This window comes from Oenanthe melanoleuca, chromosome 9 (assembly GCF_029582105.1).
Source record: "Oenanthe melanoleuca isolate GR-GAL-2019-014 chromosome 9, OMel1.0, whole genome shotgun sequence".
NCBI classification, from domain to species: Eukaryota; Metazoa; Chordata; class Aves; order Passeriformes; family Muscicapidae; genus Oenanthe; species Oenanthe melanoleuca.
This window is the reverse complement of record NC_079343.1, coordinates 2,445,325-2,460,190: the sequence shown is the minus strand read 5'-3', so window position 1 is coordinate 2,460,190 and position 14,866 is coordinate 2,445,325.

Sequence of the window (14,866 nt, the reverse complement as noted above, 5' to 3'; positions counted from 1 at the left end):
TCTTCCTTTTCATTGTGTGCTTTTGCTGAATCTTGGAGACAGGGGAGGAAAGGAGCTTGAACTTTTATGCTGTCTAAGCTGCTAAAGCTGGAAAATCAGCCTGTTAAGTTAAAAGCCTGCAGAACAGAGTGCTCCTGCTCTGAGTGTCAGGCAGTAAGCCACTCAGGTGTGCCTGATGGCAGAGACTGGAAAATTACACCTTGGGGGGAAACCCTGGGTTAAATCCAACCTGCAACATGTAGAAAACCTTTGTGTGACTCCACCAAGAGACTGGTGGGAGGAAAGAACAGGCTGTGGGTGAATCCTAGTAGTTCTGGCAAGTAGATTGAGAACAATCATGAGAAGAAATACATTAATTAGAAATAGATTTGGTAGGTTTTATTCTGCATGAGATACTGATTTTAATGTAGGAGGAAGCCTTTTTTCATGAGGGGTATATGAAACCACTCATTGGTCTGCAGTGATGTTGTTTTTGAGAGCTTTCCCTTTGTTTTGGAAAGAGGAGACTTATAAAATGCCAAAGTCCTTCTTTGCTCCAAGTAATACCAAGGCTTGTAAGAAGTGCTGACAGACATCAGAGGTCACAGCTGTGCCCAGCTGGCCAAGAAGGCCAATGGCACCCTGGCTTTTATCAGCAAAAGGGTGGCAGCAGGACCAGGGCAGTGACTATTCCCCTGTGCTGGGCATACATCAAGTACTGGTTTTGGGCTCCTCACTTCAAGAGAAATGGTGAGAGGCTGTACTGTGTCCAGAGAGGGGAATGGAGCTGGGGAAGGGGCTGGAGCACAAGTCGGGTGAGGAGTAACTGAGGGAGCTGAGAGTGTTGAAGCTGGAGAAAAGGGGGCTCAGGGGGATCTTCTCACTCTCTACAACTCCCTGAGAGGAGGCTGCAGCCAGGTAGGTGATGGGCACTGCTCCCAGGTAAAAAGAGATGGGACAGGACAGGAGGACATGGCACCAAGTTGTGCCAGGGAAGGGTTCAGATCAGATATTAAGAAAAATGTCTTTACCAAAAGGGTTGTCAAGCATTGGAAAAGGCTGCCCAGGGCAGTGGTGGAGTCCCCATCTCTGGAAGTGTTCAAAAAGCAGGCAGATGTGGGGATACACATTGGCCATGAGCATTGTGGTGGTGCTGGGTTATCACTTGGTCTGTATGGTGTTACAAGTCTTTTCCAGCCTAAATAATTCTGTGATTCTGGTGCTGATTCCAGGCTGATGTCTGAGCAAAACTGGGAGCCTAGATTTTTTATTTGAAAGTTATTCATACATATGATTTCTGAATGGAGTTTCTGAACTCTGAAGGGTAGGCACTAAAGGTAAAGGCATCAGAAAATATATACCCAAATATGCCATGTGAAGAAGGATGTAGGCAACAGAGAGCACTTGAAATTACATTTACAGCCTAATTCAGGTTCAAATTGAGCTCAATAAAACAAAGATTTGGAGAAAATAATCTAGACAGGGAGGAGCTTTTACCTCCAACACGGTTTCAGGGAGTTTCAATACATTCAGTCTTTAGAAAAGTTTGTTGCTGCTCCTCAGGAGCTGGGAAAGCTCTAACACAGTGTCCCCATTTCCAGCAAATGGCAGCTGTTGTCCCCTTGCTGGAGAAGTTAGAGGGGATCTAGACCTGGAGATACCCAAAACTGTTCTTGGAGATTCATGTAAAGCATCTTCTGGGATGAGAGAACTGCAGGCTTTAGGATGTTTACTTCAGACAGAAATTTCCAGCTTTAGAGCCTTTTATTTCCCTTCCTTATGGGAAGTAGCTTAAATCAACCATCCATCCATAGCCACAGCTGGCCACAGCTGGCCACAGCTGTCCATGGCCATAACCTGCACAGACCTAAACAACAGTGTCACTGCAGGCACTGGCAAATGCACAGGATGCTGAACAGCAGCTGATCCATGGCAGCCCTTATGCATTACACTAGAGTTTTTTTACTTCCTAAATACTCTTCAACTTGCAGTTCTCTCAGCTGTCCTTTTCTGCTATCACTTCATTTCAAGCTATTTCACCACAGTTGTTGATCAGCTTGGCTCAAAATGTTGGCCACTGGAGAACCTAATCGTCCTCTCTGATTAATTCTGATTAATTCAGCCTGTCCAGAATTGTTTGGGACATCAGTGGACATAAAAGGGAAGGGAAATCAAAGACCTGTAAATGAGGGGCACGTGGCACAGCTGCCATCTGTTTAGCAGATGTACACAGCCCTTGGCATGGTGAGTAGGAAAAGGGTCCTGGAGGGAAGAGGGACTAAGGAATGCACAGTCCCTGGAGAGGGAAGAGCAGGGTGCCAGGGATCCTTGGGGAAAGGAGGAGGAAAATCCTCATGGGGGCAGCATGGAAACACGGGGAGGGAGTTTTTAGATGAAGCAAGCCCAGCCTCCCAAAACATGGAAACCTCAGTCTCCTCATGGTGGTAGGAAGTGTTTGCATCCAATGATTAAAGACAACTATTAGCACAAGCAACCCACAAAGAGCAATCTATACAAATTTTTAATTTTCTGCCATGGAAGAATGTAGCAGATTCTTTAACCCTGAGACTCAGAACTAAAGTGTTTGCTGAACTAGCTCTATTTGTTTCCAAGGAATTGCTTACAGAATGAATTTGATCCAGGCTATTTCCTGCCAGTGAACCAATGAAGAGTCTAACATCTGCAATCCAGTTTCTGCTAACATCAGGTTAAACTTAATTATTCATGGGTTCTTATCAGTATTCCTTGGGTTTGCAGAGAATTGGTAATGGGATATGGAGCTTTTTCTGTCCAGATTGCTAGCAGGAGCCTGCCCTAGGTTGAAGGGAGCAGTCCTTGCTACTTATCTGACTGCTTCCCAGGGCTTTCATTAAGTTAATTGCCACTCTCTTCTCAGTGCTTGGTGAGCCAGTGTATGCTGCAAATTTTAGAATCGTGAATTGCTGTTAATAACAGCAGTACTTAGCAAAGGAAATGAAAAGATTTTCAGCCACAGATTCTGCAAGGGTACTCAGCCTCAACATCTCCTGCTTGTCTTCCCTGTGAGACACTGACATTGCCTTATTTGCAGCCAAGGAGGTGATGAAATGCAGCAGAAAGGGTCACAAGAGCAAATTATGGTATTAAAAAGCTTGGCTGTGCTGCCTCCCAGCACTGATAATGACACCAACAGGGGCAGGAGGGAGTGCCCAGTGCCTCCAGAATGAGGCTGATCACAGTCTCATTATTGCTGTCCTGGGGGCTGGGGGTGATTGATTGTAAACTGCTTGTTGCCCCAAAGAATTTAAAGGGCTTTTGAGGAAAAAAAGAAAGTATTGAAGACATTTCTCCAGCTGCTTGTGCTGGAGTTGTGACTGCCCTTAAACCTTCTGCTTTAAACAGAAAGCTCTTGAGTAATAAAAATGTCTATAAAATCAACGTGGAAAAATTATTTGCATTATGTGCTATGAAGAACTATGTCAAAATAATTTTTTCACCAAATCATTAAAAACTCCAACACTCTAGAGACCAAAGACAGCACCTGGGAGGGACAAGAAACCACAGGAACCTGACTACAGAAAGGTTAAAATACAATGTTTTCAGAAGCTTTTTCCTTCCAGATATGCCTGTATGTCATTGACATCTGTCCAGATGAGGCAAGAATACCTCCAGAATACCTGCATTAACAGGCACTGCTATCTGGAAGGCAAAATAAGTATTCAGCTTAAAGCATGAGGATGGCAAAATGTGCTATTCCATAAATGTCCCAGTGCAACCTATAAGCAAAATTTTCTCAGCTCTGCTAAGGAAGATGCTGTTGTGATGCCTTGAGGGAAGGTTATAGGAAATATTTTATTACTGTTTTGTGTGGCTTGGTTTCCCTGCTTCATTTTATATTGCTCTCTGCCTGAATACATCAAATGCTCTGAGGAACTTTGTTAAGGACTCAGCCAGGAAGCTGAAAAAAGAGAGATAGGGGTTTAAGTAGCCATAGATACACAGCTTCAAATAATAGATCCAGTCCATCAGTGAGGCAGCAACTCATGAGAGTGCCTCTCATGGGATGGCCTTTCAAACAATAAAGTTGGGATCAAAGGAGGCCTCAAAGCAAAATGGTTTAAATAAGAGAGAAGTGAGTAGTCAGATAAAATCAGTGAGGGTGAATGCAATAGCACAGCAGGCTCAGGTCTAAACACAGGGACAGTGCACACCAAGCTGTGAGCAGGACAGGCTGCTGCTCCCTTCCACTGCTTGTGTGCTTTTGTTTCATATCCCAGTGAAATAAATAATGGTGCATAGAAGCTGGCTTGCTCACACTGCCACAGGGTCTTGTATGGCTGGTATGGAGGGCAGGAACCAAACCACAAGTGCTGTTCTGAGGGAAGAAACATCTTGGCTGAGTGCAGTGGGTTAGTCCTTGAGGAAGAGGAGCACTACAGCCAGTTTGTAAACTGTGAGAAGTAGCCCTATGCTGTGTGTAAAATCCCACTGGTCTGCCAGGCAGTGTTTAAATGCAGGCAAACAAAAGAACATTTGAAAGATGGATGAGAGATAAAGCCTTTGAAATGGCCAGCAGTGCAGTTGGTAACAATCTGGTTAGCAATGCTTCTGCTTGATTTACTCACTGGAAAATACATTTTGGAAATAAATCTGTATGTTTGATTTATGTTGTTAGTGGCAATGTCACGGCCAGATTTCATTTTGAAGTGGCAAGTTGTAAATCCCAGAAGAGAACAAAACACAGAGTTTTAAATGCAGTTTGTTAGATAGATAATTTTGGCAGTGTTGGTTGCTCTTATTCTCTTGCTCCAGAAGCCTCCTTCCTGCTGCTGCCTGAGCTGCCATCACAGCTGGAAGGTGAAACTTCTGACCATGTTCCTCAAAATCATCAAATATTCGTGTGTGATAGAGTTTGTTTGTGATAGAGTATGGATTATAAGCAAGGCTCTTATGCTAGTGAAATATAACCATTAATATATTTTTGCAGTAACAGTAAATGAAGCAGTCAAACTGAAAGGACTCAGCATCTGACAAAATGCTCCATTAATGGATCATGAGTATTGACAATGCCAAGGTCATAATTTGGTTTGCAGTTACACTAATTACCAACAGGTTTTAAAATATGGTATTTTATGTGTCTTGTAGCTGGCAGGCTATTTAGGGAGGGATAATTTGCTGAGTACTATTCTTTGGTTTTATCCTTTCATGGTTTTGGCTGCTGCTATCACTCTGCAACAAACCAATCTCTCTCAGAGGTTTGATTTTTCACAGAGGGGTTATTAATGTTTCTAAGGCAGCTGATAGGCCTAGGCAGGACTCAAGCATCCTCATCTGTTACCTGTTTCTCTAATGAATGTTCAGAAGCCATTTTTGAGGCAGTATGCCAGTGCAGGGCTGGGAGCTGGGAAGAGTTGCTGGGAGGACAGCCAGGAGCTGAGCCATGCAAGTGGGGCTGTGTTAGTGTGGGGTGGGTGCTCTGTTCTGGGTTGCTCTGTGTTGAAAAGTGGTAAACCTGTGAAACAGGACACTTTGGTTTGGGGAAAGAGATTCAGAAATTATTCTTCACTTTAATACAAAGGTTATAGGATCATAGAATAGTTTGGGTTGGAAACTACGTTAAAGATCATCTCATTCCAACCTTCCTGCCATGGTCAGGACATCTCTCACTAGACCAGATTGCTCAAAGCCCCATCCAAGCTGGTCTTGGAGAGGGCAATTTCTTGCCCTAAAATGCACTTCCAGAACCTGCACCTTTGAAAAAGGGTTGTTTATTCTCAATACCTCTGTTTCTATGTACCTGGTTTGAAACACCTTACAGGGAGTCTAACTTTTCTTGAAAATCAGACATTTTAGGGTTCTTCAAAGCAATTAATACATTGGGATTTTGCTATGGAAAAGAAAAAAGGCAGCAGTGACTGATGAGTTTGCAGAGTTTGAATGGGAGGTGTATGAGAGAGAAGTGGGGAGTGCTGCTGGCTGCACAGTTATAGCTGTGGAGTCATTTGGAGCTTGGCAGTGTCTCAAAGAGCCTGGCTCTTTCAGAGCTGACAGAGTGGTGTCCCAAAGTGGACAGAAGCCAGCCACAGAATGAGTTAACTTCTTCCTCAGCCCTTTAAATGAGTTGCCCAGTCAAGAATGAAGTCTGGGCTCACACACAGGTACATCTGCTGTGTTGTCACAGAAATGGTATGATGATGACAGACCTTGGGTTCCTCATTTGTTGCTTTGGTATGGAGTTCTGTACAAGAGAGGTTGCTGCATCCCCTCACTCAATGGGGAGGAGCAAAACCCTGCACATCAGTCAGAGCAGTGCCAGCTGGGGCTGGAGGAGGCAGCTTTCCCTGCCCTTGGCTCTTTTACAGATGTTTCCCTAATGCCAGCATGGATCAAACCCAGGTTAGTATTCTCCAGATTGGGAAGCATTGCCCCAGTGATTAGAAATTACCTAAAATAACAAGGTGCTGCAATACCTGAGTAGTGGAAGAAGCCAGGTAAATGCAGAGAAGCATGAGTCAGGGAGGGGGACAGCTCTGAGTGCTGTGCCCTTCCTCCCACAGGTGCTGCAGCCTGTGGCAGGGAGGGGAGGAGTGGGCAGCAGGAGGGCAGGAACCACCTGCTTGCCCTTCAGGTGAGTCTGTGTGCCTGGCACCCTGCTCCTGAGACACGCTGATCAGATTCTCTGACAATAATTTTGTTTTCCCCATCCCTTTTTCAACAACAGGTATTTGAAGTTGTGCATTTTTTGCCTGATCTACCTGATGTGTGCTGCAGTTTCCAGGAGAAATATCTGATTTAGTTCTAATTACTGAGGTGCTGGCCTGTCACATCCCTTCAGTGTCCAAGCTGAAGTAAAGAACAAGTGAATAGTTAATGTTAGCTTTCATGGAATGGAATAATTGGTTGCACAGCATTAAAGAGTTTTTAACAGGAACATTTATCTTCATATTGTGGCTGCTTTTTAGCCAACTTTCCATATCAGAAAGATTTATGAAATCTTGTTATTTGTACCTGCCTACTTGCCCCTCTCTTTGAATAACTACTGTGCATATTAGCCAGGTTTAGCCTAACTTGACACAGTGAGAGAGGCCTCAAAAAACACTTTCTTCAAAGGTTTCATGAAACTAGGTAGGGACAGGCTGTGTAATGGGCTCCACGGGGGAAAAGGCTGGAAAAGAAACTCCAATTTAACTGGAAATCAGAAAAGCTGCATTGCTGGCAGGTAAACATCTTAGCAAAAGCAGCTGATTAACAAGGTCCCAGAGAAGAAGGCTTTGTTACAGTGCTTGAACTATTACTTCATATGTAAATCAGAGGGGGGCAAACCTCTTTATAAAGCAGCAATGCTTTTCTAAGCTTTAATGTAGTAGTAAACATGAGAAAATGGTAAAAACTTAAAAATGAGTGATTTCCCCATGCTTTTGGAAAACCTAGTTGTTTTCCTGAATCACAGGGATTTTTAGGCAACCCTGCAAGTGCTGTAGACCCCCACTTCTCACCCTTCTCACTGCACAGATGGGGGAATTAATCTGAAGAGATGCCAGTATTCCTTAAGTCATCACAGCCATTTTACCAGAGAATCTGACTCAGAACACTTGATATTTCCATGAAAAATTGCTGAGTCCCAGCCAGCACCTCAATCTGATTAATTCCACCCAACACCAGGGATGGAGTGTTACCCATACACTAATGCCTTTCTGCTCCATCACACAAGTGCCTTTTTTGCACTTGTATTAATGAGAAAAAAACTGAAACTGAGGGTCTGGGGGGGAGGGGGTCGGTCTTGTTGTTGTTCCCTTTTTTTGAGCAAAGTTCCCGAAGTCATTAGCCCAAAAAAATTAATTTTAGGAAATGACACTTTTGTAGCACAGGATGCTGCAGCGAGACAGGCTTGATTCCTTGTTCCTGGGGATGCTGTACTGTCTCAGCAGGGAGAGAAAAACTTGTAAAATGCATTTCTGAGATGTAGCAGCCAAAGATGTCTTTGTTAGGCTACTGTGAAACCCTGCCTGTGTTGGGGCTGCTGTTGCACACAGACACTTCCCACTAGATGGCCCTGCACATCCAACATTGGAAGTGTGTCCATGAGCACATGGAAATCATTTCCTGGCCCTGAATTTCACTGAGTGTTGTCAACAAACCCTCTTTTCCACAACCTCAAGTCGCCTAAAGTCCTGAAACTGGGCAGTCTTCCTACATTAAAATACCTCGACTTTTTTTACTGTCAACCTGTACCCTGAATATATATGCTTAAAATCCTGTCTTTCCTATGTGGGAGCTGTAAAAGTGACTGTTGAATGTATTTTTCATCCACAAAATGAGACTTTAGGCTGTGAGACTCTCATGCAGTCCATGAACAAAAGAGAGAGCAGTGATATTACATCCCGCTCAGTAGGCTTCTTGCACCTGTTCTGCTTTAAATATTTACATCTGGCAGGGTTTCCTAAAGATGGAAAAACACAGAACTACACTTTTAGAGGATGTAAACTAGCATTATTAACATTTAGAGAGCCACAACAAACAATCTCAGTGTTGATTTTGGTCAGGGAATTTTGGGAGAGATCCCATCTGATTATTCAGCCTATGACAGGCCTACAGGAGGCTGTTTTTGGAGGCATCTTCCCTGGAGTGTGCCAGAGAATCCTTCCTTGTGTTTGTTCCTGCAAGTCCCAGATGTTTGTCCAAATTACACCTTCCTTGCATGTTGCTGATGCTGCCTAGCAGTAAATTGCTGGATGCTTGACACAAGTCTCACGTTGCTGCCATGGGCTCTGAGCAGCCTTTTCAGCACTCCTTATTCCCAGAGAACAGCTCACAGCCCATTAGGGTCACACAGCCACTACAAAGCTGGGTGCATGAGCCTGAGGGAGGATGTGTAGCACTGAATGTCTAATTCTGCTGCTGGGCAGGTGCTGACAAAGGGAGCTTCACTAAAGAGCTGACCAGGAGCTCATGTGAAACAGGTCCCTGGTGCTGAGTTGGTGCTTTGTGCACAAACAGCAACTCACAGCACCTGCAGCAATCACACAGCAATTTAAGAGACCAAAGCAGGCCTGGGGAAGAGACAGAGGATGAGGTGTTGCAGGTTTGGAAGGACATGAAAGCAAAAGCCTTCCCTCTCATTTGTGAGGACTTCAGGACTTAAATGGCTGCAAAATATTAAATGGGTTCAGGAAAATTTGAAGCAATGAGTTGCTTGACAGGAAAAGGGCAAACAGTGGTGTGGGGTACCACCAACTGCAGCTGGCAATGAGTAAATTGAAACTGCTTTTAATAAGGTGCATGTGGTTGGCATTCTAGCAGTGCTCAGAGGGGTTAAAAGTTGAAATTAAGTGACCATGACTATAAAAAACAAAAGAAGAAAACATACCCTAAAGTGTGCTTTTGTGAGTAGGCAGAACTGGTGCATTCGGTGGGAAGGAAATGCAGCAGGTTAACAAGAATGAGAGCAAATATTGCTGTGGGCCCTGGTGAGTGCTCTGTGTTTCACTCTGTTGGCTTCTAGGGGCTGGAATCAGTTTTCCTAGCTGAGGAGGGTGGTGTTGCTAAATGGCATTATGATAACATAATGAGAAATCAGAGCAGCTAAGTCCTGACAAGGCATCCGTCTCGAGTTAATTAAAATAGAGAAGTCGTGCCATGGTGCCAAGGGAAATAGTAAAGGCACAGATGGGGAGATTTGATTGCTTACTGAAGATTAGTGTGCTTAGTGCAGGTCTTAAAAGGACAAAGGGACAATCTGGACAACCTCAAGGCTGGAAACAGAAGCTGAGAATAGACATGAGCAAGTGAATTGCTGATAGAATAATTTTAAGCACCACTACTGGTGTGAATTTGTGAAAGAAAAGGCAGGCTTAGGGGTTAGCCCAACATTTGTAATTATGGGAGTTTGGTCTGTGCAGAAAGGTTCTTGTACACAGTCTTGGCTTGTCATGATAGATGTCATCACTCTCATACTGTAGCAGTGCCAAACCCAGGCCAGGTCTGTTAAACAAAAGACAAACTGTGCCAGTCCAAGCCAGGCTGGCCCACCCTTTTCAGTGTTTCAAGGTAGGTGTGCCTCCCACATTCTGCCAGCTCAGAGCACACTGAATTGGACAGCCACCACTTCTTTCTCTCCTCCTCTCTACATCCTCTCATGGCTGGAACAATTCCTGCACAGATTCCAAGGCACAGCACATTGGGATATTGCATTTGTTGCTGTCTTTATTGGACTGCATAGAAACAGTTGATCAGCTCCTAGGAGAGGTTTGCACAGAAAAGCCCTTCCCTCCACCACCCCCTCCCACCCAAAAAATCCCCAACACACCAAGGAAAAGTTCAGAGCAGGAATGATATTTCCATGAGAAGAGGAAAGGGGTAGTCTGGAGACAGAAAAAGGGTAATTCCAGAGCAGATGAAAATGGATAAAAATTTCTAGATTAGGAGGGGTTTTCTGAAAAATAGATAAGGTACATGAGTGTAGGAACATGTTTCTTTCCAGTGTTCAGCTGATTAGATGCTGCTTAAGCTCTGGATGTCTCTTCATCAGGCTAGAGATCTCCTTGTGCCTAAAAAAGGAATACAGACTGATTGTTCCTAAGGCTTCTATATTAATTGAGAACAAATTCAGTAAATTACTTAGTAGCTCAGAGCAGCTTTTGTTGGGCCACTTGCTGAAATCATTCCCAATTATGCAAAAATTATCAGAGAAGCTGGCCATTTACAGCATGCTAAAAACAGAAAGGACAGCATGAAGGGTGGGGAGGAGGAGCTGACCCTCTTCCAGTTCATTTACAAAAACAAATACTTTTTGATAATTCTGCATCCCTGCAGACACCCTGTGAGGCTCCAAGGGCCCCATCTTGAGTCTGACAAAGAGGGAGTTAACCTGCTGCAAGCTGCTCCCAACAGGCTGAAAGGCTTTGCCTGGTGGGGGGAAAGTCCCCAAGCTGCTGTTTATTGATGGTTAATAATGGGACAGACTTCTCTCTATTTGGGAACATAAAGAGTGGGCCTGGAACCTTGCCAGTAAACAGCTTGGGGTGTAGCCTCAAGGGCCCCTGCCTTCCTGTGGTCTATTCCAAACTTTCCTCTCTGTTCAGGGCTGAGGTCACTGCTGCTGTGATGCTTTTAGCAGTGCCAAGGTGAGACACTGGCTGTGAAACTGCAGAGCCCATGGCAGGCAGCTCCTGTGTCAGCCCAGCACACAGCAGGGCCAAGAACTCCTGACTTGTGTGGAAAGCCTGTGCTCCTCTCTGATGAAGACAAGCTGAGAGAACTGGGGCTGTTCAGCCTGGAGAGGAGAAGGCTCAGGGAAGACCCTATAAAGCCTATAAAGCATCCAGAGGAGCTCAAAGAGGGATTTTGGACAATTACATGCAGGACAGGGCCCTGAGCTACCTGGTCCAGTGGGAGATATCCCTGCCCATGGCAGGGGGCTTAGATGGTCTTCAAGGTTCCTTCCAAACCATTCTTTGATTCTGGGAGATTGCTGGTGCAGATTTGAGGCTGTGGGAGAAGGGGGTTCCCCTTACACTGATTCCTCAGCTTCCCAGGCAGCCAAGAGCAGAAACAGCCTCAGACATGCAATTGCTTCAACTAAAAGTGAGTCTCAGAGCTGCACATCAGAAACTGCCTCACAGAGAGTCTTGGCAGCAGCTGAAGAGGTTCACAAATAGGCATTGTATAAGACTTTCAGGACAGAGAGCTGGGGATGAAAAGTGACTTTGTGAGTCTCATTTTCACCATCATTCCAATCTCCAGTAGCAGGCAGAAGAGAAAAATAAGTAGAGAAGCGGTGTCAGCTTAGAAATTGGTGTGGAAGATACTGGCATGATACTTGGCAGGGCATGAAGGGACACAAGTGGCAGGGGTTGAGGTGGTGTCTTGGGGAATGGCACACATCATTCCACAGCTGCTGTGCTGGAGCTGGCACTGATGTCACTGTGCTGGTTTGAACATAGCTCAAGCAAGATCCAAAATCACAAGAATATTGTGGGCTTCCCAGGGAAACCAGGTGTTTGAAAGGGAAAAGAGTCCTGGGGCTGCTGGTATCAGAACACCTGATGGTGGAATGGGAGCTGCACAAGAGTGTGTGCCCTGAACTGCCTCAGAGCATCACTGCAGGACTTCAGTGAGAGACTGGGGCACTTCTGAGCTGCTTCAGCTCACAGCTTATTAAAAAGGATTGCTAATTCATTCAGGTTTTCTTCCTGTATATGTTGCCTTGAACATTTTGTAATCTGTAGCAGTTTTGTGCATATTTGTATTTCCCCTAGTTGCTATCCACTGTGCTGGGCTGGCATTGACATATTTTCTTTGGAGCAAGATGCTGCTGCTTTATGGGAAGGGGAAAAATCAGCTCAATTAAAAGGACTAAGAACTCCTGAGAAAAAGCTGAGAATGGATTAGAAAAGTAGTCTTGTTTCTAGTCACCCCAGTAGCTGTAAATGTAATTAACTCCTACAAGACAGGTATTTGCCTGTGAAACAGCTGAGCTGTCTCTGAGATACCTGGAGGCAGTTTGGAGCTGCTTTTGGCTCTAGGTGCTGCTTAGGATAATAGTGGAGGAAAAGAGAGGATGCCTCTTCTCTGGTGCTTCTAATGAACATCTTTTAATGAGCAGGAATTTGGACTGGAGAAGAAAGAAACAAAAAATTAGACTAGAAATGAAATTAAGTGTGTATTTTAGTGAAGACCTCAGCTTGCTGTTCTGTCCATAGCTCAAACTCTCATTGTTGTGAGCTGGTTTGGTGAGAAGTTCTGGACATACCAGAGGGTGATGTGCCCTCCTCTTTGTGCCTGTGGAGGTCAGCAGGAGAGTGAGACTGATGTGGGCTTACATAACAGCAGTAAAGCAACATTCTGCTCTCCCCCTCAGGAAAACAAAAATCTCTTTTCTTTATAAGTTTGGAACATTTGTGTTCATACTCCTACCCTAACAGTGTTTTCCTGTCATGAGGTCTGAACCTCCAGTGTGAGAGGACCAGGTACTGCTACAGAAATGAGTGGGAGCAGTACAGAGCCATTGTTAGAAGAACATGGCAGAGTCAGGCCTCATGTGGAGAAAATCTCATTTTTAAGCACCTGTGCTGGATAAGTAACAAAGGAGCTGCTGAGAAGGGACAAGGGAGCTTGTGAATGGCACTGTGTGAGCAGCCCATGGCATGCTCCCTGCTTGGCTGGCTGGGGACTGTGACTCGTACTCAGCACATGCTGGCAGCTAATCTCTCTGCCATATTGTGGCTGTGCCTGGCACCTGCTCCCATCAGTGTGAGATAAGGTCAGCATCTCCCTGTGGGCAGAGCTATTGCACACAATCAGTGTTGGTTCTGTGTCTGTGCCAGCTGGGCAGCGCTGCTGCTCCCAGGTACAGGGCTGGGAGCAGGGAGCTGGGAACTGGGAACTGGGAACTGGGAGCTGGGAACTGGGAGCTGGGAGGGAGCATCCTGCCTTTGGCAGCCAGGCTCCTTCCTCCCCAGGATGCTGCTGTGCCCTGTGCTGCCCTGTGCCATGGATGTTCATTCACAGCCTGTCATCACAAGGTCTATGCCAACCTGTCTATTCCACCCTTTCAAACTCCAGCTCTGGTTTGGTATGTCAGGAAAATTAATCCACAAACACCAGGGGTTTATGTCCAAAAAGGAGACACAGGAGTCCTTTTACTTTATTTCCTTTTACTTTATTCCAATAAAGGGAGAGGCCATGGGGCATTCCCCAGGGATCTCTCAAATTTTTGGAGGACACAGCCTCCTTTTTATCCCAATTTCCCTGCCACATTTCCCTCTCTATTTCCCTATTGCTGAGGTACTTGAGAGGCATAGACTTCCTGGACTGCCTGACACCTAAGACTGCCCTCTAATCTATAACCCTTCCTTTTAATTTTTAATTATTAAAGAATTCATGGCTTTTTCCCATTGTTTCTTTCATCTTCCAATATCCAATTTCATTTATCAGCAAACCTACAGTTTGTTTGCAAAGGCAAATATCTTTTTTTTTTATTACTCATCAATCAGTGGAATCCTTCCCATTGTTTCCTTTATCTCTCAGTGCTGGTTTTATCTACCAGCAGACCCACAGCTTGTTTGTAAAGACAAATCTGTTATTCCTCTCAGGTATTTCATTTTAACTTGCACCTAACATACTGCAGCCATCTTTATCCCTTCTCAACAAGCCATCCTTCAAGGAACTATCATGCTACACCTCTCCTATGCTGCCTGGTTTTTTAAATGAGACAAAACATAGTAAGACAGATCCAGGGCCAGATAACTTCTGCTTTTGCCTGCTGGAGATCATTGCAGGTGAGACAGGACAGGAACATAAAACTTCTGGTGCCAGCCACCAACAGAAAGACAGCCTGAGACAGATGGGTGCTCTAAGGAGTTTGGGGGATGTATCTCCCCCATTTGAGAAGCCTTCTCTCAGGAGAAGGAGTTCTTTCCTGTCTTAAAGGAGAAGTCAAGGGGTCACAAATTCAGATGTGTATTTCTAGTTCTGCTCATCACTCTGTGTGGTATTGAAATTGGTTTAATCTCTTCTGATAGCTGCTAAATAGTCAGATAAGAATGATGTTATTGTTCTTTATCTAAAGGACAGATTTCTGCAGATAACTCCTGTTAGCACCAGTGTAGTTGTATAGTATTCAAAATTTAAGCAAGCTTTCTCCTCATAAATTAAACTGCTTCAGGAAAGAAACTAATATTTTTCAAAAAGGCCTTATTTAGTAGGCTATTTGTCCTGTGTCACAGATGCATTGTTATGAAAAGTAGGCAGGCAGAAGAGATCATTAAATCGAAGGAACAGTCTAGGATGGCTTTTCCTGGAGTCCTGTGAGTCTGTCCATAAGTGACCGTGAAAAGTAGCAGTTGTTTGCTATAAATCTCTGGTCACATCTGCAGCTTGTGACAGGAAAACATGTTTATGTGTCCTT